Source organism: Notamacropus eugenii, chromosome 1, assembly GCF_028372415.1.
Source record: "Notamacropus eugenii isolate mMacEug1 chromosome 1, mMacEug1.pri_v2, whole genome shotgun sequence".
Taxonomy (NCBI): domain Eukaryota; kingdom Metazoa; phylum Chordata; class Mammalia; order Diprotodontia; family Macropodidae; genus Notamacropus; species Notamacropus eugenii.
Window position 1 is genome coordinate 652,376,973 of NC_092872.1, and position 24,358 is coordinate 652,401,330.

Genomic DNA, 24,358 nt, shown 5'->3' on the forward strand with positions numbered 1-24,358 from the left:
CTTGATCACTGAAAGTGTATAAGTGGTAGCAATGACATGAAAGGGAATACTGTTTAGTTTCACGTTAGAGTAGATCACTTCTGAGGGCCTTTCCAATTCTGAGAATCTGAGATTTTATGACATAAACAGACAGGATAGAGACTGTTTTGTTTTCATCTTTGTATTCCCTTACACATAAATATTGAGTTGAATGTAATACACGATTTTAATAATCAACTATAATACGACTTGAACTTTAAGAATCAAAGAAATGCAAATGAAACAGCTTTAAGATATCACCTTATATTGATCATATTGACAAAACAATTTTTTTAATTATCCAATTAAAGTGGTTGTTGTTTGTATTTAGTTTTTGAAGAGGACCAATGATATCATACACTCTGCCCATCTGCCAAGATGGTTTTTCTGGGTGTAACCACTGTGCATGCTACAGCTTCTTGGAGCCACAGGTGAGAACTGGGTGAATCAGGTGGACATCAAAGGTGGAAAACAGCCCTGAAGAAGGGCTTTGCAAGCCCTCACACCAGAGGTGCTAGTCCTCCCCAAACACCCCAAGGGAAATCACCACATTATTACAACGTTGGAAGAACTGTAAAGTATAATTTTTTTTAGCAGCAATTTTGCAATAAACATTAAGACTTACTGAACTAACCACTCTCTTTGATCTAGTGATCGTCTTACTAAGACTATATCTGAATGTTATTAAAAGAAGAAAAAAATTGTACAAAATTATAATTACTTTAGCTATAATAGCAAAAAAACTGTAAATGATTATAAGTTGAATAAATTATGGCATTTTTTTCAGACCTGTAAGTTTCTTGGTATAGGGAACTTTGGAGAAGAAAATTCCCTCCATCAATGTGGAGCTATAACTGCTGTATAACTTCTTATCTTAGAGAATTAATTACTTGGGGCGTTGAAACTTTATATGTTTTGATTAGGGATATGCATTTAATATGTATTAGAGGTGAGACTTAAAGTCAGGTTTTCCTGACTCCATGGCTGGGTCTATATCCACCATGACACCTTGCCTCTCAAATTAAGGTATATTCATATAAGAAAATATTAATACATTACAAAAGTGGTAAAAATACAAAAGCAAATGGAAAGATTGATACAAGGTCATGAAGTGAAGACAGGAGAATTAGAATAACATACATAATGACTACTTCTATTTACAAACTTAAGAATTTCAACACTTCAGAAGTACTCAGAAAAATGATTAGAAAGAGACCTAAAACAACAAGGACAATAAAAAGCTGTCATTGTTATTTTGATAAAGTTTACAGTTTTGTCAAAACAACTAAATGGGAATGCTTTTGTGGAGCTTGCAATTTAGTTGTCAAAACCAGACACTGTATTGTATATTTTCACCAATACATAAATACATCATAGTTTTCAAGCTCACCATTCTCCCTTTGACAGGGCTTCAAGAGTCACAGGAGACTCTCTAAAAGTCTGGTAAAAGCAACAAAAGAGGCTCTATTTGCTTAAAGAGCAATGAAGAATAACCATCTCTTCAATCACTATTTCCAAACCTTCAGTGAGGAATGAGTGGCAATGGTCCTAGAGGCTTTCTGAGTTCATATTGTTAGGAGCAGAAACAATTAGTTTCCTCTACCTCTTTCTACTTTTTAAATAGCAAAATGCCTGAGTGTAGATGTAACATTTTGGAAAATGTCTGGCTAAGTCATTACAGGAGTTGGGAATAATCTCAAAGTAACAAGTGAAGTGACAACACAGCATCATAGCACAGTACAGACGGATCATCATGATCTGTTCTGGTAACCTCAGCCTTTCTTAACTACATATAAGTATCTTACCTATGTCTAAGTTAGTCTCCTTCACAAACACAGGTGCCAAATACACATTTATCTCTCTACAGTGCTTAGCATGCTAATTTATTTATCATAATTTGATTTTTAAAAAACTGAAGAGAACTCAATTCAGGGACACCCTTTAATTGCTAGAAATTCCTTTATAAACCTAATCACACTAAAAAACTTTCACATAAAAGACTTACTTCATGCACCAGATTTTTGGTAAGCCATATTTTGCACTTATATATATATTTTTAACAACAAAGAACAAGAAAATGATGTTTAGGTCAAAGGAGCCAACATCTTTTGAAATTCAGACAAATAACTACTACCAAAAGAGGAGAAAGGAACGAAATAAGAAATATATCAGAACTAAATAGCTGTTTTTATACTGGTTTCCTAAAGAACTAAAAATAGACTTGACAGGCAGGACTTGCAGAGAAGTCTGGATGTGCTTTTGTATTATTATTAAATTTACCAATATAAAATCACAGATTCCCTACTTTGAGATTAGAAAGCTCCAAAATGAGGCAAAATTGCTCCAGTTTATTTAGTTTGTGATGTTCCTACAAGTGAAAATTGACCTTTATGAACAAAGAAAATGCATGGGTTTGTCTCTAAGAGGGTAACTGTGTACTGTTCAATTCACTCAATAAGCATGCATTCAGTCAGCGCTTACTAGGCTATGCCAGATACTGGGGATAAAAGACAGTCCCTGCCCTCTTTCTTTTGGGACAGTGGGAAGAGAGTAGGAAAAAACTGAATATGTAAACACACTAACCTCCCCTGGGAAGGCCAGGACGGGTTTCCTGCAAGAAGTGATAGCTGAGTTGTTCAGAAGATAGGGAGTTAGGGGTTCACCAAGGGACTGGGAAGAAGGAAGAAGGGCAGTGCAGGCCTGGGGACAGCTTGGGCACAGGCCACAGAGGCAATTAATGGAGTGTGTGCTAGAAATGTAGACTACGTGAAGGGGAGGATTACACAATAAGCACAAAGACAGTCTGTAGCCAGATTGGGAAGGGCTTCTAAAGCCAGAGGGGAGTCTGAATTGTATCCTAGAGACAAAAGAGAACCACTGAAGCTTCTTGAGCAAGGGAGTGATGTGGCCAGATCTGGGCTTTACAAATATGGACGGGTATCAATGTGCTGGAGTGCAAAAGGGAGAGATCAGAGGCAGGGAGATCAATTAGGAGGCTGCTGTAACGTCCAGATGAGATCTATATGACTATAAGTGATATCAAGATAACTGCTAAATTCCAGGGAATGTTTCCTCCATTCATTCTGTAGCATGCTATTTAGAACATGGCAGGCCCTTCCCCTCCTAGCTCTACTTCTGACTTTCTGAACTTCAACACTATACCTTAGCTGCTATCTCACCCCTCAACCCTTGTGGACTCCTTAGCCTAGAATATGTGGCCCCCTCCTTCCAGTGGTGAGTTCCTCCTATGGTTGCCATTTTTGGGAGAGCTCCAGTCTAGTCAACCTTCACTACCCCTTTATCTCTGATTCTGACTTTCCAAACTTAAATATCGTGCCTCAGTTGCCACCTCACCTTGGAATACCCTATTACTTTCAGTTCTATTAAAATAAGCATTGAAAAAAAATTATTTCTCCAAGTGCAGACCATATACAAAGATGGGCAAATTTGAAGCTATTCATGTATCTAGAGATGTGTGAACAAGTCACTTGGGTTTCACAGTAACATTTCATTTAATTGTGCGCAAAGGCTTAAGTCTGGTAAGATCAGGAGTGAAATTTGCCCTCCTATATTTCCAGTCTTCCTACAGCTTATACTCTGTTGTTCCCCCCTCCCCCAACTTACTCCAGTGAAGCTAGCTTCTTTGTTGTTCCTTACGCAAGATGCTCCATCTCCCAACTCTGGACATTTTCACTGTTCCCATGCCTGGAGTCATGGCTTCCTTCAAGTCCCAACTAAAACCCCACACGCTACAGGAAGCCTTTTTCTCTCGCCTTTAGTTTTAACACCTCCCCTCTGTTGATTTTTTCCAATTGATATTGTACATAGCTTGCTTGTACGTAGCTTTTTGCATGTTGTCCCTCCCGTTAGATTGTAAGCTCCACGAGAACAGAGATGGTCTTTTGTCTTTCTTTGTATCTCCAGTATTTAGCACAGGGCCTCATACACAGTAAGCATGTAATAAATGTTTATTGGCTGACAAAAATGTTTATGGATTGATTGACCTTTGCCTCTTAGTTTCTCTGGCTTTCTTTAAAACTCAGCTCAGATCCACAGTTTTTCCCAGGCTCCCTAGCTTCTACTCCCTCCCTCTCTGAGAGTAGTTAAGTGACTTGCTCAGGGACACAGAGTTAGTGTGGGAATTGTGGGGATTAAGTGAGAGAACTGGGGGGATTAGGGCAGCAAGTGTTTAACTGTGGGAATTGAGTGAACCATACTGATTCCATTTTGTGTCTCAATTCTGGAGTTAAGTACCCTTTCTATTCAATTGTGGGTATAGTCCAAATTCTTTCTCCTTAGAAAAGTTTATTCAATTGTTGGATTGGAAGAAAACTTTACTATACTGTCTGAACCTAGCCTGCATGGCAGGGAAACTGGACAACCTCTCCCTGCTATTTAGAGACCCTTAACTAACCTAGGTTATGCTGACCAGAAACTCAGTCAGATCCAGAGACTGATGGAAGGAATTTTCTCACAACTGTACATCTCAAGCAATCTGTATGACTACCTGAAAGCTAACCAGTTCCCTTGATTGTTTACAGGCATTTTTTTGAATTCAGCAAATTGTAGCTGTACACTCTTCTCCTCTTAACTTGGAAAGTCCCTAATCTTTCATCCATTTAGAAAAGAGACTACCTAATGTATTGTTTCCTTTTAATTAGTTGGTCTTATTTGATTAATTGTTTTTCATGTATAAAAGTCTGCTCCTTCCTGTATTTGAGGTCCAGCCCTAAGTTAAGGAAGGGGTCTGGTCTTGACTGGTTAGGTAATTGGTCTGCATTGCTTAATAAAATGATGTTTGGAAGACTGAACTATGTTATGCAGTATCACAAAAAGGAAAGTTCTGAGGAATAAATGATATATTTATATATAATATATACATATATATAAAATGATATATTCTCAGGAATAAAATTTTAGTGCAGTCATTGATATCAATGAAAGGAGAGAAGGAAAGTATTTAAAGAAGCCAATGTGGTTATGTTGGGAGCTAACTTATTAAGAAACTCAGATCTTTAAAATGCATATATAAAAAAAAAGAAAAGGCAAGTTGTTAGAAAGAATGAAGAGAATAGTAATATTTTATTTAAAAAAATAGCATCAGTAAGGTTATTTGCAATGTCAGAGGCAACTGAGAAAGCCAAAAAGAAGAGATCCCTGTTCAGGTTAAATGAGAAAATTATTACAACCTCTGGACCAGCTGTAAAAGGACAGGGTTGCACTTAAGGGACCTCTAAGCTCTAGTTCTAAATTCTATCATCAATCAATCAATAAGCATTTCTTAAACACATTATATGAAAAGAATTGTGCTAGTCTTCAAATATTCAAAGAAAAAATGAAACAGTCTTACTTTTTATTGAGGGAAAATGATCTATGTCATTGTGGACCACCAGGAAAAGACAGAACTACTCTCCTCCTACTTCGACATTTTCTACTCCAAGATGAAAGACATTTATAGATAATTCTTTATCATTACAGATTTAGAACTTGAAGAGACTTCATTTAATCCACTCCCCTCATTTTTCATATGAGGAAATTTAGGTCAAAGGAAGCTGAATGACTTGTGAGTAAATTAAAACTCAAGATATGATGAGATACTAAGAGAACATTTAGCTATCCTCCATGAGTTAAACTCAACCAGCTAAGCCAAACACATCTCAGGGTAATGAAAGAACATGTAGATGTGATTCTTGAATAAGTGTGGAAAATTTTTCAGAAAGTGTGGAGAATGAATATGAGGTCAGAAAAAGGGAAAGCTTCATTCTGATTTTTATAAAGGGAAAAATGTTAGACATTTCAAAAGAGAGGTCAGTAAGCTTGATGTCAATTCCTGGTAAAATTCTAGAATGGAGTATTAATGGAACAGTTTATGAATATTCAGATAAGCCATAATCATCCTGAGCCAATATAGATTCATCAAGAACAAATTACATTAGACTAACCTCATTACATTTTTGAACATTTATTTACTAGACTAGTAGTAGATGAGAGAAACACTATAAATGTAGCATTTCTGGGCTTTAGTGAGGCATTTTATAAAGTCTCATTATACAGAGGTAACGTGGATGAAATTTTAATTGTTAAAACTGTTTCACAAGTAGTTCACACACTGGACACAAATCAGACTCAAAGTGATGAAAAATGGATTGATGTCAATCTGAAGGGAGAGCTCTGGTAGAGTGCCAAAGGGCTCTGTCATTGGTCCCAATCTGTCAATAATTTCCTAAATGACTTAGGGGCCACTACAGATGGTTTATCATTTTTTGTGACACAAAGCTAACAAGGATAGCTACTACTTTGGATAACAGAATTGGGATCCAAAACAGCTTTGTCTTTATGGGATACAAAATTACCTCAGAAGTCTGAAGCAATTTGTTGAGGTCAGTAAGATCACTTTTAATGATACAAGAAATCTACCACATAAATTTTTTAAAAATCAATTTTTGTCAGAAAAAAACAAAATAAAAGGACATGTACTTTTCTTGGGGAAAGACCTTGGGGATTTTAATGGACTGAAAGTTCAATATGAGTCAACAGTATGACAAATACAATAAAAAAAAGTCAATGCATTCTTGAGTGCATTAGGATAGCACAGTATTCAGAGCAACATAGGGGAATAATAGATAATCTTGTTGTACTCAGACATGGTAAGACCACATTTGGGATATTCTCTCCAGTTTGGGAGATCAATTTCAGAAGGGATAACAAGTTAAACATTTGTACTTTCTTCTCTATGCTTTTTACTCATGTTTTTCCTAGACAGTGTCCTCTCTATTCCCCACTCCATAAATTTAGTTTATACCCAAAAGTTACCTCAGAGATTATCTAGTATAGCCTTTTCATTCTACATATAAAGAAACTAAGGTCCAGAGAGAAGTGACTTGTCTAAGGTCACACTGCTAGTAAGCAGAAGTCAGGATTCAAATCAAGATTCTCTGACTCTAAAACTAATGATCTTGACACTGTTGCGGAAAGTCTTTCATTCCTATCTATCTATACTCAAATTGCCCAACTCAAATGTCAATTAACTTTCTGATCCCACCCCCATATACATGTGTACATGTATAAATATAAAACACATCTATGTGTACGCATATGTATACACACATACATATATATATAAAAGATTGCCTCAGACATCACATAGAATTTTATTTATGCCTCTGACACACTTCCAGTTTATTATTGTTATTACCATGTTATATGTCACATCTACTCCCTACCAAAATATAAGCTCTACAAGGATAGCAATCATACTGTAGCTCACCTCACATGCCCCAGAACCTAGAACAGTGCTGAGGGTGCTTATATATTTGTTGAATAAGAAAACTGATTAATGCATGAAAGATACTAACGCCAATGTCTACTACAGTGCAGCTCTCCATTGTTTGTCTTAACTCTTGAAAAAGACCTGCCTGTCAAAAGGTGCCATCATGAATGTATCAGTCACTCATCCTATAGCAAGAACTATTATCATTCATATTCCAATATTTTCTGTGGCCACAGCAATGGCAGCTTGCAGTTTGTCTTGAAACACAGGACTTACATAGGAAGACACAGAACAAAGGGGAACATATAAATACAAAAAGAAAGTCATTTAGGAAGACCAGTTCCTTCCCTCACTAAATTTTTTATTTCATTTGAAAAGTCTCTTGTCACTACAAAGAGACTTCTGACAACTGTCAATTAAGATCAACTGATAAACCCAAAGAAAAATAACACACTGGGAGGCCAAAAAAAATTTTTTGTGGTATATAACACAAGCCAAAAGCATAACCACAATGACATATTGGGGTAAATCCAAAGATTTCACTGGAGTAAACCTATCCAGAGAATGAGATTGGAGTAACAAAACAGGTAGGTGGAGCTGTCTAAAGTCAGGGAGAAATTGAGACAGTCTAAGCAGACAGCAGCTGAGAGAGTCTATGTAGACAGCATGAAGAATCACTGAATGACACCTGACTTCCTACAAAGTCCACAGCTGAGAGACCTTCCTTTTATTCTGCTAGGGTGCTGAACAGGTCCTGACCTTCCTCAGATAAACCTAAAACACTACATATGGACAGCTCTGGAATAAGCTCTGCCAGACTGTGCAACCATGATCTTTTCCTCTTTTCAGCACAATCACTTTTACAATAGCAATGAAAACAAGCCAACAACCAAAAGGTCCCAGCCCAGACATTCTGGTTCTCACTACTCTTATCTGTTCCCTGCTGGCATTCTCAGGAGAGAAGAGCCTGGCGGAAATGCCTTCTACCATCCATGCTTGCCACTCCCCCAGCATAGGTGCCCTCCCTGGCTTCCTCAATGTGAAAATATCAGCTTCCCTAATCTAGCATGACAAGGATGTGCCAGCATGGACTGGGAAAAGTGCTAGGTTTAGGCACAAGGCAATATGGATTCAAAATCTACCTATGATACTTAGAAGCTCTGTGACAATTGGCAAGTCACTGAACATCTTAGAACCTGAATTTCCCCATCTGTAAAATGGGGACAATAACACATAGCTACCACGTCACAGGGTTATTCAAAAACTTAAATGAAATAATGTAATATAAATGTTAGCTATTATTAATAAACAAATATATTATGACCACCAGTTATTATAGGCCAGCACTATGTTTGGTGCTAAAAATACAAATATAAAAATGAAATAGAACCTATCTTTGAGGTATCTGTAATTTAGCCAAAGGAGACAATGTAAACACACACATACATGTGTACACATGTATGTGTACATGTATAAATGTAAAACACATCTATGTGTACGCATATGTATACACACACACACACACACACATATATATATATATATGAACTAGATAGGCATAGCGTATTTTAAGAGGGAAATCACTATTGAAGGGAAAGGTATGAGGAAAGGCTTCATGAAAAAGAACTAAGCCTTTAAGGAAACTGGGGATTCTAAGAGGAAGAGAAGACAACATGGATTTCCAAACATGGGGGACAGCTGCCATAAAGACAAAGAAGTGAAAGATGGAACAATAAGAAGGCTAGTTTTACATTATTTTAGTATATGTGCAATAGGGCGAGAAAGACAGGTTGTGGCCAGATTATAAAGGGTTTTACATTCAAATGCTTAACATGTCAAACAGAGGAAATTATACTTGATCCTAGAGAAAATATGGAACTACTAAAGTTTACTGAGCAGGAAGTAACATGATCAAGCTGTTACTTTAGGAAAATCATTTTGGTGGTTTTATGGAAGATATACTGAAATGGAGAAAGACTTGAAACTGGGAAATTAAAAGGACCTTACAATTATCAAGAAGAGAAGTTATGAGGACACAAATTAGGGTGATCACTCTATGAAGAGAGAAGGGGATGTGGATGAGAGAAATGTCTTGAAGGTATAAATGACAAAATTTGGCAACAAATTGAATATGTGAGGTAAAGAAGGGTGAGGAGTGGAAGATGGCACTGAGGTTGAGAACCTAAACTGAAAGGATGGTGGTTCTCGCAATAGAAATAGGGAAGTTTGGAAGAGAGGTGCATTTTAGGGGAAGGGAGTGAGTTTTGTTTTGGATGTGCTGAGTTTGAGATAGCTATGGTATACCTTGTCTATAATGTCTAATAATCAGTTAGTAATGAGGAACTGGAGCTCAGGAAAGAGACTCAGACAGAATACACACATATACTTATGTATGAATATATTTATGTACGTGTGTATACATTCATACATACACACGTATATACTTGTATTATCTGCACAGAGATAACAATTAAACTCATGTGAGCTAATAAGGTTACTGAGTATAAAAAGAGAAAAGAGTCTAGGAAAGAACCTTCAGGCATCCCAGAAATATGGGAAGCACAACACGCATGATGATCTAGCAAGGGATATTATGGAGTGGTCATATGTTAATAGAAATTAACAAAAACAGCTGACATTTATATAATGCTATGTGTAATCACTGTGCTAAGCTCTTTATTATTTTTTCTATTATATTTATTATCTCTATTATCTTTATTATTATCTCATCTGATTCTTCCAACAACCCTGTAAAGTGCTATTATTATCACTGTTTTACAAAGAAGGGAACTGAAACTGAGAAAGGTTGAGGGACTTGCCCCGGGTCACCCAGTTTAAGGAAATGTTTAAGGAAAGGATTTGACCTCAGGACTTTCTAACTCCAACTCTAGTGATCTATCCATTACACTACCTACCCAAGGCTGGCAGAAATGCTAAAGAAGACCAAAGAGATGGACTTTTTTGATTTGTTTGGTTGGTTGTTTTTATGGTAGTGGTGGAGGTGATGGTAATTATACAAGTAAAAAAGAAGATCAAAGAAAGGGGGAAAACCCTACTACTTAGAGGTGAATCCTAACAGGTCACAAAGAAAACAGCAGAATAATTATTTTATTTGTGCTTTCTCTGACAAATGGAATGATCTTTGAGCTGGAAAGGCCCACAAAAAATAGCTCAGAGAGAAGAGATCAAGATAAGTAAGAAGAGGACCTAGGTGCTTTTGGTTAATTTAAATCGACAGGTCCAGATGAACTATATTTCAGGGTAATGAAAGAATGGAAGGATGTGGGTGGATGGTTCATCTTATCTTTCAAAGGCTATAAAGCATAGAAGAGGTGCCCTGGCATGAATAGTAAATGTTTTGATTTTCAAAAAAAAAAAATGGCAAAGTGAAGTGTGTAAACTATAGGCTAGTGATCTCTACTTGAACCCCGCCAAAAATCTAAAATACATCATGTTATATATTTAGATGCTTAGCGGACATCTAGAAAAGAAAAGTGATGCTGAAGAGTCAACATGGTTTCACCAAGAATAGCACCTGCCAGACCAACCTCATTTCTTTTTCTGATATTTACTAGACTGGTAAACCAATGGAATGCTATAGATATGGTTTATTTCGATTTCTTTTATTAACTTTTTGTGTACATAAGTCTTACCTCACTACTTACGTCCTCCAGAAATCCTTCAGAGCCTAGTTGTGGCTTATACTTCAGGATATGTCTCATAGTGTTCAGTACTATGCTTTACTTCGTGAAGCAAGAGATTAATATTTTGTGAACGATTAATGTTTATTATTCACTATATTAAGTAGTAGAACCTCCTGATATGACTGCTTTTTCAAGCTTCAGATGATGGTCCCTAGATTTAATACTTAAGATTTAATAATTTAGTGAATAAATTCATTTTGGTTTTGGGGGTTGTTTTCTTTTGTTTTGAAGCAAGAAAACATCATCAAGTGTGCCCTCTAGTGATTGCAACGGAAGGCTGGTTCATCAGAGAGAACTCCGGGCAAATTATACTCTCTTGCTGAATTTCATGGTATGATTCACTTTAAAGAGTTCAGGAGAGCACTGTATGCTAGGAGCTTTCGCTCATCTTTCTAATCCTCGGAGAATACACTTAGTTGATGTCATTTTTTTTATCAGAAGAATTCTCACCTTTGAGCTTCCACACAGAAATCCTGGATTTGGGGGTGGCCTTGCCAGGCTGTTTTTCCCATGTTACTGGGATCCGTGTGCAGCCCCTGGGAGGGATATGGCTGAGGACACACCAAAAGGGCCTGCAGAAGTATAGCTGTCCAGGAGGCTCTGGAGGTTTTATCTTGTCAAAACAACTTATTCTGAAATAACCCCAAATATTACACCTGGTCCAGGATTCTTTTCTCCAGGTATAATCCTGACTGGAGAGGAAAAAAGGCTAAGTTGCAAGGAGAGGGAGAATTTATAGCGACTGCAGTGTCTCATCTGTGTTCATAAAAAGACAAAAAAACTAGCACCCCCTTGTGCACAAAGGGGAGAGCAGTACTGAATCGGTTGCTATAGCAACAGCTAATAATATCTGTAAGAGTTTTATCTTTTGCTCTTATTCATAAAATAAAACAAGTCACTGAGGAAGAAGATCATAGCTCCATGGATCCTTTTCAGGAATGAGGGTTATAGGAAATGAAAGTGATAAATAATATTTTCATTTTTAAACACCATGGAAACTGCATCACATGGTGTCATGACAATATGCTATTCTGTTGCTACAGAAACATTTAAATCAGATTCAAAATAACCAAGGTCTGAGTTCCTTAGGTCCATTAGAAAATAAATATGATATTTTTTTCTATAATCTGTATCACTGTACGTAGCTCTACAACAAGGAGAAAAGAAGCCATTGGAAAGGGCCTTAAGGGAAAAGCTTGTGAGAGTTGTTGTTCAGAAGTATCCCAAAATAGCTAGCTTTGAAAACAAAGTGTCCAATCCAACAAGGTAACAACATACAAAAAAAAACCAAACAGCTCCACCTAGAGTTGGAAAACTTGGGCGAATTACATTTTTCAAAAGGCCAGTTCACAATGATGGACACATCAACTTCTTATTCGTATTTTTCAGTGGTGTTGAAAATAAACATCCTTACAAAAATCTTGGCCAGCAAGAAGCATTGTTTTCTAATGTGAAATACTGTTTATCAAAGAGAGAATGAAACGTAAATGTTTTTGTTTTAATAATAACTTTTGTTATTCTTTTGACTTAACATTTTTGGCAGTTAAAATTGCCCCTGGAGAAATTATTTCAAAGCTTCTTCACCTTCAAAAAAAATTAAATATTCAAACCATTTTCAAGAAGGCACCTACTGCAATAGAAATATGTTTCCCAAAAGTCTATCCTACCCTACGAAGTTGAGAGCACCCCCTTTCCTCCTCCACACCTCACATTGCTCCTATATCTTCATCCAGGAGCTCCTCCTTTTCCCATTTCACCCAGAGAGGTAGCTTTTCTCCTGGCCAATGCAAAGTCCGTTATACATACCTTTAATTGGATTCTGACCCATCTTCTCCAGCAGATAACATCCACTATTATTCCCAAATCTCTCCCTCCTAGATGCTTCCTAGCTGCCTACAAAAGACATCCATGTCTCTCCCATCCTTTAAAAAAAACCCCTCATTTGACCTGACCATGCTCACTAGCTACTGTCCTGTAGCTCTCCTTTTTGTGGCTAAACTCCTGGAGAAACTATCTATAAATGCCTCCATTTCTTAGGTTCTCATTCTCTTCTTAGCTCTCTGCAGTCTGGTTTAATAATGATTTGTTCATTGCCAAATCTAATGGTCTTTCTCAGTCTTCATCCTTGACCGCTTTGTATCTCCCTGATACTCTCTTCTCCCTAGGTTTTTGTCCCACTGCTATCTCTTGGTCTTCCTCTTACCAGTATGACTGTCCCTTCCTTATCTTCTTTGTTGGATCTTTATGCCCACTAATTGTGGGTATCCCCCAAAGCTCTTTCCTGAGTCCTCTTTTCTTCATCCTGGGTCCTATCTTGCTTAGCTATCTCATCAGCTTCCATGGATTCAATTATTGTCTCTAAGCAAATAATTCTCAGACAGTGCCCTATCCTCTCTCCTAACTTTTAGTCTCATATGTCCAAATGCCTCCTGGGTATCTTGGACTAGATATGTCCTAGACATCTTAAATTCAATATGTCCAAAACTTAAATTATCTTTTCTAAACTATCCTCCCTTCCTACCTTCTCCACTACTGTCCCAGGTACCACCATCCTCCAAGTCAATCAGGCTCACAAGCCAGGCGTCATCCTTGACTCCTCACTCTCATTTACCCTATGTAACCGATCTGTTGTCAATCTGTCATTTCTAACTTCATGCCATCTCTTGTATTCATTCAGTTCTCTACTCTGACCTGCCACAACTTGGACCACTGCACTAGCCTTCTGGTTCATCTCTCTTCCTCAAGTTTCTCCCTATTGTAATCGCCCTAAAGGGCAAGTATGACCACATCGCTCCCCTATAAATTCCTGTCTGGCTTTTAAAGCTCTTTACAGCCTGGTCCTTCATTACTCTTCAGTATTCTTACATTTTACTCCCCTCCATAGATTCTATGATTTAGCAAAACTAGCCTTACTGTTTGTCACACATAGCACTCCATCTTCAGGCTGAGCATTTTAGCTGGTTGTTTTCCCATGCCTTAAAAGCCTCTTCCTACTCATCCAAGACTCTTGGCTTCTTTTAACTGTCAGGTCAAATCCTGTCTTCTTCACAAGGCCTTCCCACTCTCCTTCAATGTTAGTGCCCTCTCCAATTTACTAGACACACACACACACACACACACACACACACACATATGCACATATCCCTAATTGTTTGCATGTTATCTCCCCCATTAGAATATGAGTTTCTTGAAGGCAAGATTTGGTTTTGCCCTTCTTTGTATCTCAGTGCTAAGAACAATGCCCGGAACATAGTAAGAGTTTAATAAAAGCTTATTGACTTCTTGTTAGGTTCTTTATAAAGCCTTGAATCTGCGTTTCTCATCTCACCCAATCTTTCCTTGGTTCCCAATGCAGAAACTACCATTAGGGGGTTCCAGAGATACTACTGCGATGTTGATGGTAAGACAGGAAACCCCAATTCCTCCAATTCTCCAAAGTTCACAAGGTCTTCCTCCAGTTGGGAGGGAGGGAGAGAGAGAGAAGACCTAGACCAAGGAACTCGCTGTTCCTTTTCCCACTTTCTAAGGAAGAGCTAGCTCTCTCTTCTTTCCACTACCAGATATTCAAATCCCTCAAAGCAAACTGCCAGTTCAATATTGTACAATTGACCTACAAGACATAACCAAGTTTCCTAAGCCAATCCAAACAATTTCCTGAGATCAATCCAATTCATCAAGAATTTTTCTCACACGTAGTCTAAACCTATGACTGACATTAACTAAATAATAAGTGTCTTTATTTGGTTAAGATAACTTAAAACTTACTTTAAATTGGGTTGAGTAATTTGACTGAAATACTCATTCAACCCCTAGTGTTTTAACTATTGAGATTTTAAAAAAATAAAATTATTGAAAACAAAAAAGCATACATGTTAAAATTATGACTTTGAATCATAAAGTATGTACTTCAGTGGCTAATGCTACAAATTTGCAATATTTATAAAGAAATAAAAGAACAGCTTTGAAGTATAAAATCTTACGTATTTATAACAATAAGGAACTCCAACACAGTTATCCATAAAACATCTTATGTCTATAATCAAGTTACCCTTTAAATATTTTTATATAATCATGGTTCTTCAGTATTTTCTTACTATACCAAAACATATTATTTAAGCTATCTTAATGGAGCATCTCATGGAATTTTTCTTTAAAATTTCATTTCTTCCATTTGTTTAATTGAAAAACTGGATGTTATTTTGTTAAGAAATGTGTCCAAACTTCTTTAAGATCATTATAATGAAAAGTACCAGCTAAAGGAAAAGTGAGCATTCCATTCTGGTCACACAGAAATCACTGGGCAGTATCCAAAAGTCAAATTTCAAAAATATCAAATAACTTTGAATCTGACAATTGCTCAATATGGCAATTTAAGTCTTCACAAAATCCAGCACTTCATTATAATCTATTCTCATTATATCTGGCAATTCAAAGGAATATGATTTCATACCTAAGGCAGTGTGTTATTGTTAAGAATTCAAGATTTGTTCAAACGCCATTAAATGAATAGCAGCTCTGAAAATATCACATAAATAGGAACCAGGTAAAGAATATGCAAATTTTGCCAGTCAACCTTTAAACTTTGAACATATGCCACAAGCAATCTTATATGCAGACATTATATGTAAGAAAAGAATATTACTTTAGGGTTGAAGTACATACCCACTCAGAAAAGGATCCCTTCAGCACCATACCTGGATATAGGTGTCCAACTTCTGTTTGAATACTTCCACTAATAGAGAGCTCATTACTTCATTAAACAGCTCACTTTACTTTGGTGCAGGTTATAAATTGTTAGAAAATTCTTCCTTTTGTTAAACCAAAATCTGCCTTCTTATTTCTACCCACTGTTTCCTAAATTTCCTAAATTAGCCCTTTGGGGCTACATCAAAGGAATATTATTTCCCTTCTGCACAGGACCATAGACATAGAGTTGGCAGGGACCTTAGATACCTCCTAGTTCAACTCTTTCATTTCACAAAGAAACGGAAGCCCAAGGAGATTTAGTAGTTTGCCCAAGGGCACAGAGGTGAATAAGACAGGATTTGAACCAGGTTCTCTTGACTGCAGAGTCAATATTCGTACCACTAAGTCATGCTCTTCCTATTGACAGTCCTTTCAAATAACTGAAAATAGCTACATTATCTCCATAATTATGTCTTCTGGGGAATCAGCTCCTGTTCATCATGGCAGTTTCTAGGCCCCTTGCATCTTGATGCCCTTCCTTGGAAGTATTCCACTTTTCCAGTTAGCTTCTTAAAATGTGATACTCATAATTGAACACAAAACCTCAGAGACAATTTGCTTCTGTTAATAAATGAGTAAAATGCAAATATAACAAGTAGGGTACAAGTTTAATTTTAGCATTTTGGTAATGGGCCCCAACTGCTTAAGAAAGGTTTTTAGATTACCAAATTATTTTGATCAGACTATGGGAAAAAAATACATTCAATGTAATATGACCAAAGATTATTTCTTGCTCTTCTTCCCTATCTGCTCCCCTCTGTCAAATGAAAGTAATACAGGGGGAAATCTGGCTTTATTTATACATAGTGTAATCATAATTGAGATATCCTATCAATGAATTTGAAGCTATTATTCATGAATATAAAATATTTTTCCTCTTTTGTTTTGCAAAATGTAGTGCTGTACTTTAATAAAATAACAGTTTAGGAATTGTTCCTCTACCAAAAAATGTTGGCAGAACTTAACTCTAAAAATTGGATATGTGTAGTACAATTTGCAAAAGAAAATCATCAGTCATTCAAACTGAGAAAATGAGACACAGAAGAAAGTACACATACACATCTGCAAAATGTCCTTGGATGTTGTTGGCCTGGTAACAATAACTGAACTGTTTGTTGCATTTTCAGCTACCTCATTAAATCACAGCCACTGCTGTATTCTGTACTTTCATAATTCTAGATGGAACCACACCCATGTCTTTATAAATAATTTAACTCTATAGTTTTCTTTCTTGGTTTTCATACGAGACACCTTGAGACTATATAAAACCTTTTACTTTAAAGTTAAAAGGGAAAAATAATACAGCATAGTTGTAGTGAAATGGGTACTGAACTCTAGGTCTGAAATCTTGGATTGAAATCCCAGCTTTCACTAGTTCCAGGACGGGAAGCAAGTCACTGGACCTATAGAAGTTTACTTGACATAGACAAAATGAGGATACTCATAATCAAAATACTTAATTTACAAGGCTGTTCTAAGGAAAGCACTTTATAAACTATCAAACTACTACATAACTACGAAATGTTATACAAATATGCTTTATCAAATATAATCTATGGAACCTGTTTCTACATTTACTTTCCTTACCATATATTAATTTTATGTTATGATTTTCTAATAATAATCCAGTACTAGCACACTATCCTCCATGCACGTGGAAAGCAAAGAATTTATGATGTATATTTCTTAAATAACACATTTCTATGTGTGGTGACTTCCTATAATTTTCTATAAGTAAAAACTTAAAAGTATAACTATTAAGCACAATAAGACATGTTTTTGCTTAATAAAAATTTCCGACAAATATAACTTCTGTTCTCATACTAAAACAATTACATTTTATCCATTAGAGTGCTTGTCCATTAAGCTGAATGATTACAACTTCTTACAAAGGATTTTCTTGTGGGCTCCCTGGTCCATAAAGGTGATACATATTTCTTCTATGTCAAATGAAAGCAATAAGGGGGAAATTATGCATGGTTATTAACCCTAGTGAGCCACACTTTGTGTAGATAAGGAAAACAAGGCTCTTTAGTTGTCTATCTGAAATTTGAAGACTAGACTTAGACAAAGCATCCCCAGTGATACCCATTCCCTTCACTAAATCTTCACTTCCCAACTAGTTTATTGGGGTTATTTCGTGATTCATCAATTTGAGGTACAATTTATGAATAATTGAAGGTACTTTAGCAGACCTCAAATATTAGCATGGTTTTAAGATTGGAGTGGGAGAAGTAGGTCACTTCTCAAGAACCAGTTATTGTTGGTAATCTAATAGAAGTTACGTGTACCAACCAACTGACCTTTAGGATCATCTGAGAAAGTGCTGTTCCATGTTTGGGACTGAAGGACAAGAAAAAGACAGGAAAGGAAGGATAAAGACAGAAAGTCAATAGTACTCATTATGGATAGGGATACTAGTACCAGGAAAGGTAAACAGGATAGTGGGAAGTAGGAAACTTTGAGATAAAGTGTCAAACACAGGGGAAAAGAGTATCAATAATATAGAAGAAGTAGAACAATTTAAATGCTATTAAAATTTAAATCTCACATAGCAAAACATACTCTATTAATGTTCTTTTAAGTACAGAAGCCCTTCTGGCCTACTTTATAAACTCACACTCTTATTGACTGATTCAATCCCCATAGAGCAGCTATAACACTCAGGGTTCTTAGGGTAACCTAGAATATGCTTCTCACAAACTTCCACCAATGCACTTCCCATTAACACTTAGCCAGTAGTCTCAAATAGCCTTTAGCAAAGGCATTTACTAAGATGGTATAGTATACAGTTAGCATGAAATATTTTCCCCAAAAGACTAGGGCACACTCTCCCACAAGTACACGTAAAACACGTAGGTAGAGTGGGATCAAACTTAAAGACTATAATCGTAGTAAAATACACAAAAAACCCCATAAATACACAAAATAACAAAGGAGTGACATTTATGGTACTGGAAGTACTTTCTCCCTTTGCAGAGTTTTTACTCTAGAGTCCACAGTAGCACTGTACTCCTCTTCAAGGCTTTATTCATGAAATGACTGCCTCACTTGGATATGTTTCTCTTCTCTTGGCTATATGCAATGTCTTCTACTAATCCAATCTTTCCAGTGGCATGGTCAATGGGAGGTTAAAGAAGAAGATGAGAGTCTCAAAATCCCTTTTCTCCCCCCAAAGAATGATTTCCTTTCAGGATCCTGGTTTTTCTTCCACTTTGAGCTCCAATACTCAAACAGAAGAATTATGAGTTGGAATTCTTCCACTACTAAACTGGTCAACTCTTTTATTGACTTGCTCTTTTTATATATAGACCTATAGACATGTCTGATTCTCTCAGTCAATCACAAACTGTTTCCTCCCTTTCAATCAATGGAATTGATTAAGAATTTATTCACACATTATAGGAATGTAGTAAAATTCCTTAATACATACTACTTTATGATTAGAGTTCATATTTTAAAAAACAATCAAGTCTTAGTTTTGTTTACACATTAAAACCTAAGTAAATATGACCACCCTTTGCACTTAATACCTTGTGATTATATTCTAGAACCCTTGATGGATTACATTAATTGATGTGAATAGTAAAACCCCCTCCTTTACACAAATTTTCTGCCATGACTTCATAAAAATTATGTTTTGATTCCTTGCATTTTTGTTATTAGCAGTAGCCCTAGGTAACTACAACCCATATTATTTTTTTTCATTGATGCCTTTTGCCTTTATGTATGTATCATTTACTTCTGACTGAGATATATCTACCTCTGCCCATTGAGATAAAAATTCTGGTTTTCTCATCTGAAAAATGAAGGAGTTGAACTACACAACTTCTAAAATTCTTTCTAGATCTAGATATACAAGTCTAAATTTCTATGCCTATATGGAGTTGATGTGAGAAAAGATTAACTTTAAAATCTCTTCCAAATAATTCAACAGAAAATGAACTGGTATAATAGAAACAGAAAAAGAATATTAATCATGAAACAATGAAAACAGAAGCATGATACAAACATGTCTCAGTTTTGAAACTCACTTTCTATTTATGTTCTAAATAAATTATCTGTTTCGGTGTTTAAAAATGACTTCAGAATACTATTTGCTACAGGTTTAAAGTGTGATTACTGTTGAGAATTTGAAGGGACACTTATTATAAAGAACCCTGAAATTAATTTGTTATTTTTCATTTTTAAGAAGAAAATTAAGAGAATTTTGTGGTTGTAGAAGCTCTTAAAATCTTCTGAGACTTTCCATCAATCCCTACTGGCAAATGAGCAATTTAACTGAGTTTCAGTCTATACATGATTTAAAACAGTTTGCCACTACTGAATTAAACTAAGAATTAGGGTTATTTTGAAAACAGAATGTAAAACACAAAATGCTAGTTCATAAATTGCAAAAATGGCTTCAAAAAATTTCCCACATCTTTGCTAAAAAGAGATAAATTACATCTTTCTTGTTAACTTTTTAATATCATCTTCAGTAAAATTAAAACTACTGTTAAAAATGAATAATATTTACTCAGTGTTAGTAGTACCAAAACTTCCTCTTTCTCTGGAGACTGGAGGGAGAAGGGGTACAAGGAGGGATAGTCAGGAGGGAGAAGATCTCTTTAGGACACAACATGGAATGAGATACAGGATAAGATTTTGGGAAACACTTCTTTTCCCCTGTCATATTCTTTGAAGCACATTCTTCCTACAGGACTGTAAGTTCTCTGAAATCAAGAACTTTTTATCATGTTTGTATCCTTAATATCTAGCACAGTGCCTTACACATAGAAGACATTTCATAAACGTTTGGGAATTTAATTAAAAATCAATTTATACATTGTATTATGTTGTTAATTAATGTTAATATTTCTAAGTCTATTTCTGAGAGTAGTAATCTTTCTAGAAAATGTCTTTATGACACTTATTATGTATGTCCATTACAAATTTTGTTTTTAAACATAACAAAATAGAATAGTTATTTCTGTTAAAGAGCTACTTCATAAATTTTATTTATCTGCAAGAGTTCTCTTAAGTTCCCCTGCTTCTAACAACAGTTCCTGAATAGCAACTCCTTAGGCCCTGTTCAAAGGAAATCTTTTCCTCTTATGGTGATGGTAGCAGCTGTAATGGCACAGAAAAAGGCAATAGGTCCTCTTTAGAGTTCCTCTAGAACTGATCATGCCTTCAAACTACTGTCCTATATCTCTCCTCCCTTTCATAGCCAAACACACAGAAAAACCTACTTGTATTCATCTCCATTTCTGCTCCTCTCACTTTTTAACTTTTTCCAATCTGGTTTCTGCCCTCGTTAGTCAACTGAAGCTGCTTTCTCCAAAATTACCAAGGATCCCTTAATTAACAAATCTGATGGTTGTTCTTCTTGAGAGTTCTGCTGCATTTGACACCACTAACTACCCTCTCCTAGATTCTCTTCTCTTTTTTTTTCTAATACTACTCGATCCTGACTCTCCTACCTAGCCAACTACTTTTTGCTCTCCTTTATTAGGAGGCTCATTATCAATATCGAGCCCCCTCATAGATGGTGTTCCCTAAGACTTTGTCCTGGGTTCTCAGTCAATACACATTAAGTGCCCATTATATCCCAGGCACTATGCTAAGCACTAGAGATACAAAGAAAGGTAAAAGATAGTTCCTGCCCATGAGGTGCTTACAATCTAACAGGGAAAAACAACATACAAAAGAAAGCTAAAAAAAAAAATAAAAAAAGCATGGTGGGGGAGTATGGGCAATTAGAGAAGTCCAGAAGAGAACAGCAGGGTGGCTGGCTGGGGTAGCCTCCTTAAATGGAGGTTCTGATAGGAGCTCTCTACTTTCCAACCTCCTCTCAGAGGGTGGGCCCCCAGGGACAGAAGGTACTGAAGTGTGAGTTCCAGGGCTGGAGTGATCTTGTAGGATAAAAAGGTCCTGGGGTATGATGGCATAAATGAGAGGGAAATGAAGAGATAGCTGGCTTTAGCACTATCCTTAAATGGATGTTCTGGGAAGATGTCTCTGATCACTCTATACTCTCTCTCCTACTGACTTCAACAACCTCCATAGAATTATTGTTTCTACTGTGTGTATATATATATCTTGTATATTGCACCTAGGATTCAATATAAATTCCACTGTTTGACTTTAAAGTCCTTCACAATCTGGCTTCAACTTATTTTCTAGACTCATTATACATATTTCCATTTCTTGTACTGTAAAGTACAGCCAGATCATCCTTCTCTTTACTCTTTACTCACGACATTCTATTTCCCATTTCTGTGCCTTTTTACTGGCCACCACTTCCCCCACTTTCTGACTAATGCTTAGGCTGTCCTCTCCCCTAATTTCTGCCTTGTAGAATTCTTCTCTTCCTTCAAAATATACCTCAGATGCCATCTTCTTAACATAGACTTTTCTGATTCCCCCCAAATGCTAGGGCTCCATCTTGCAAACTACCTGATATTTATTTTACATTTATTCTATATATACCTAGGGTTCTGTACAAGGGTAAAAAGTCCATCAACAATATCTATTGCTCTAAGAAGAAGCAAACGCTTACAACATAAAGTAGAAGTAGAACTTTCTAAGAGTTTACAATCCAGGAAAGGAGATAGTAAATAAATATACAAATATAAAAAAGGAAGAGTTATAAAATTACTAAGCCAGGGAATTTTTAAAAATAGAGCATATATAGATTTTAGTAAAATAATTAACAAAGTCTCTCATGCATCCTTGAAAAAGATGGAGAGATATGGGCAATATATCGGTATTGGCAGATGGAATTAGGACTGGTAGAAAGGCCCAAGCCAAAAAATAATCATTAATAGTTTAGTGTCATCTTGGAATGAGAAAACAGATACAATGATGCAGTGTTGGTAGGTCTGTAGATGGTTTCAATTCTGGAAAAAAGTTGGAATTATATCCAAAAAGTAACAAAATGGTGCATGCCCTTTGACACCTATGAGGACTATACAAAAAAAAAAATCAAAAAAAGAACAAAAGGTACTTCAGAAACAAAATATTTATAGAAGCTCTTTTTGTGATGGCAAAAAGCTTGAACGTCAAAGGAAATGTCTAAGAACTGAAAAATGGCTGAATAAATTGTGGCATATGAATGTGATAAAATACTACTATGCTGAAGAAAATGAGGAAATAGATGATTTGAAAAAGATATGGAAAGTTTCATATAAGCTGATGAAGAATGAATAAGCAGAACTAATGAGAACAATTTTTACTATAATATCAATATTATAAAAACAATTTTGAATACTTTTCTAAAATAAAGAAGAATGAACAGGGAACAATTTATACAATAATACTATAAAAATTTTAATGTTGTAAGATCTATGATTGATACAATTTACTATACATTACAGAGAAATCATTTATATGTATACACACATGTATATATGTATATGTTTGTATATGTTTGTTTTGTTACAAAAAAAACTTTTTTCAACAGGATGGGGAATGAGAGGGAGAGAAAATAGATTTGTTATTTTTTTGAAAACAAAGATATGAGATGTCACATGAAGGTTCAGATGAAATCAGTGTATTATTAGTTTTACTTTGTTAAAAAAACACTTCTGAAATGAGAGTAATCTATAAATGTTTATAATGTAAAAACAAAACACATCAAGAAACTTTTTTTTAAAAGCGGTCTATTGGGGAATCTATTCTTGTAAAAAGGCAAAAATTGCATGTTTATCCAATTTGCAAATAATATGAAGTGAAAAGGCATAACCAACTAACATTTTGAATGACAGAGATGGGATCCAAAAAGCTCTCAACAATTTAAAATAATAGTACAAATAGAATAAGATGTAATTTAACAGAGATAAATGTTAAACCTTACATTTGGGTTTTAAAAATTAATTTCACAAACATAAGATGGGAAAAGATGTGTCTAGATAGAAATTTTTCTGAAAAACATTTAGTGGACTACAAGTTCATTATTACTCTTAAGCGTGAAATAGCAGCCAAAAGATGCTGTATGAGGTAGCAATTAGAGAAGCAAAATGTCCCAGTCTAGGCAGGTAACTGACAGTCCCTATGTACTACTATTCCCTGATAAGGCTACATAGAAGGCTTTTGATAAGCTCGAAAGTGGCAAAATGAGGGTGAATAGGACAGTAATGAACCTAAAGATTATACCATACAAGGATTGGTTTAAGAACTAGGAATGCTTCACCTAAAGAAAAAGAGACTTTGTGGGTTATAACAGCTGTCTTTAAGTACTTAAAGGACTATAACGTGACATAATGATTAGGAATGTTCTGCTGACCCTAGAGAGCAAAATGAAGAACAATGGAGAGGGAGATTTAGGCTTAATGTAAGAAAAAATTATTAATAATTAGAGCTATACAAAAGTATAATGGGACACCTCAAGAGGCATCAGGTTCCCTTTCCGTACAGGTCTTTAAGTAGAAACTAGATGGCTATTTGTCAGTGAGATTGTAGAGGACAGTCAGTAAGTCAGCCTCTAAAATCCCCTAAAGCTGTTGCATTATATGTCAATGGAGAAGAAATATTGAACAGGCTCATTAGAAACTGAAAAAGAATATCTATGAGTTCCCTAAAGTTTCATGGAATTTTACCAAGGAGATATCTTCTAGGCCCTCAGAAGCACCTGATG

General features: G+C 35.8%; 1 protein-coding gene across 1 annotated transcript in view; it reads right to left on the reverse strand.

Moving 5' to 3' along the window:
• ACYP2 (acylphosphatase 2) overlaps positions 1–24,358 on the reverse strand; it is a 227,088-nt gene that overhangs the window by 170,287 nt on the left and 32,443 nt on the right. The gene's annotated exons all lie outside the window — the stretch shown is intronic.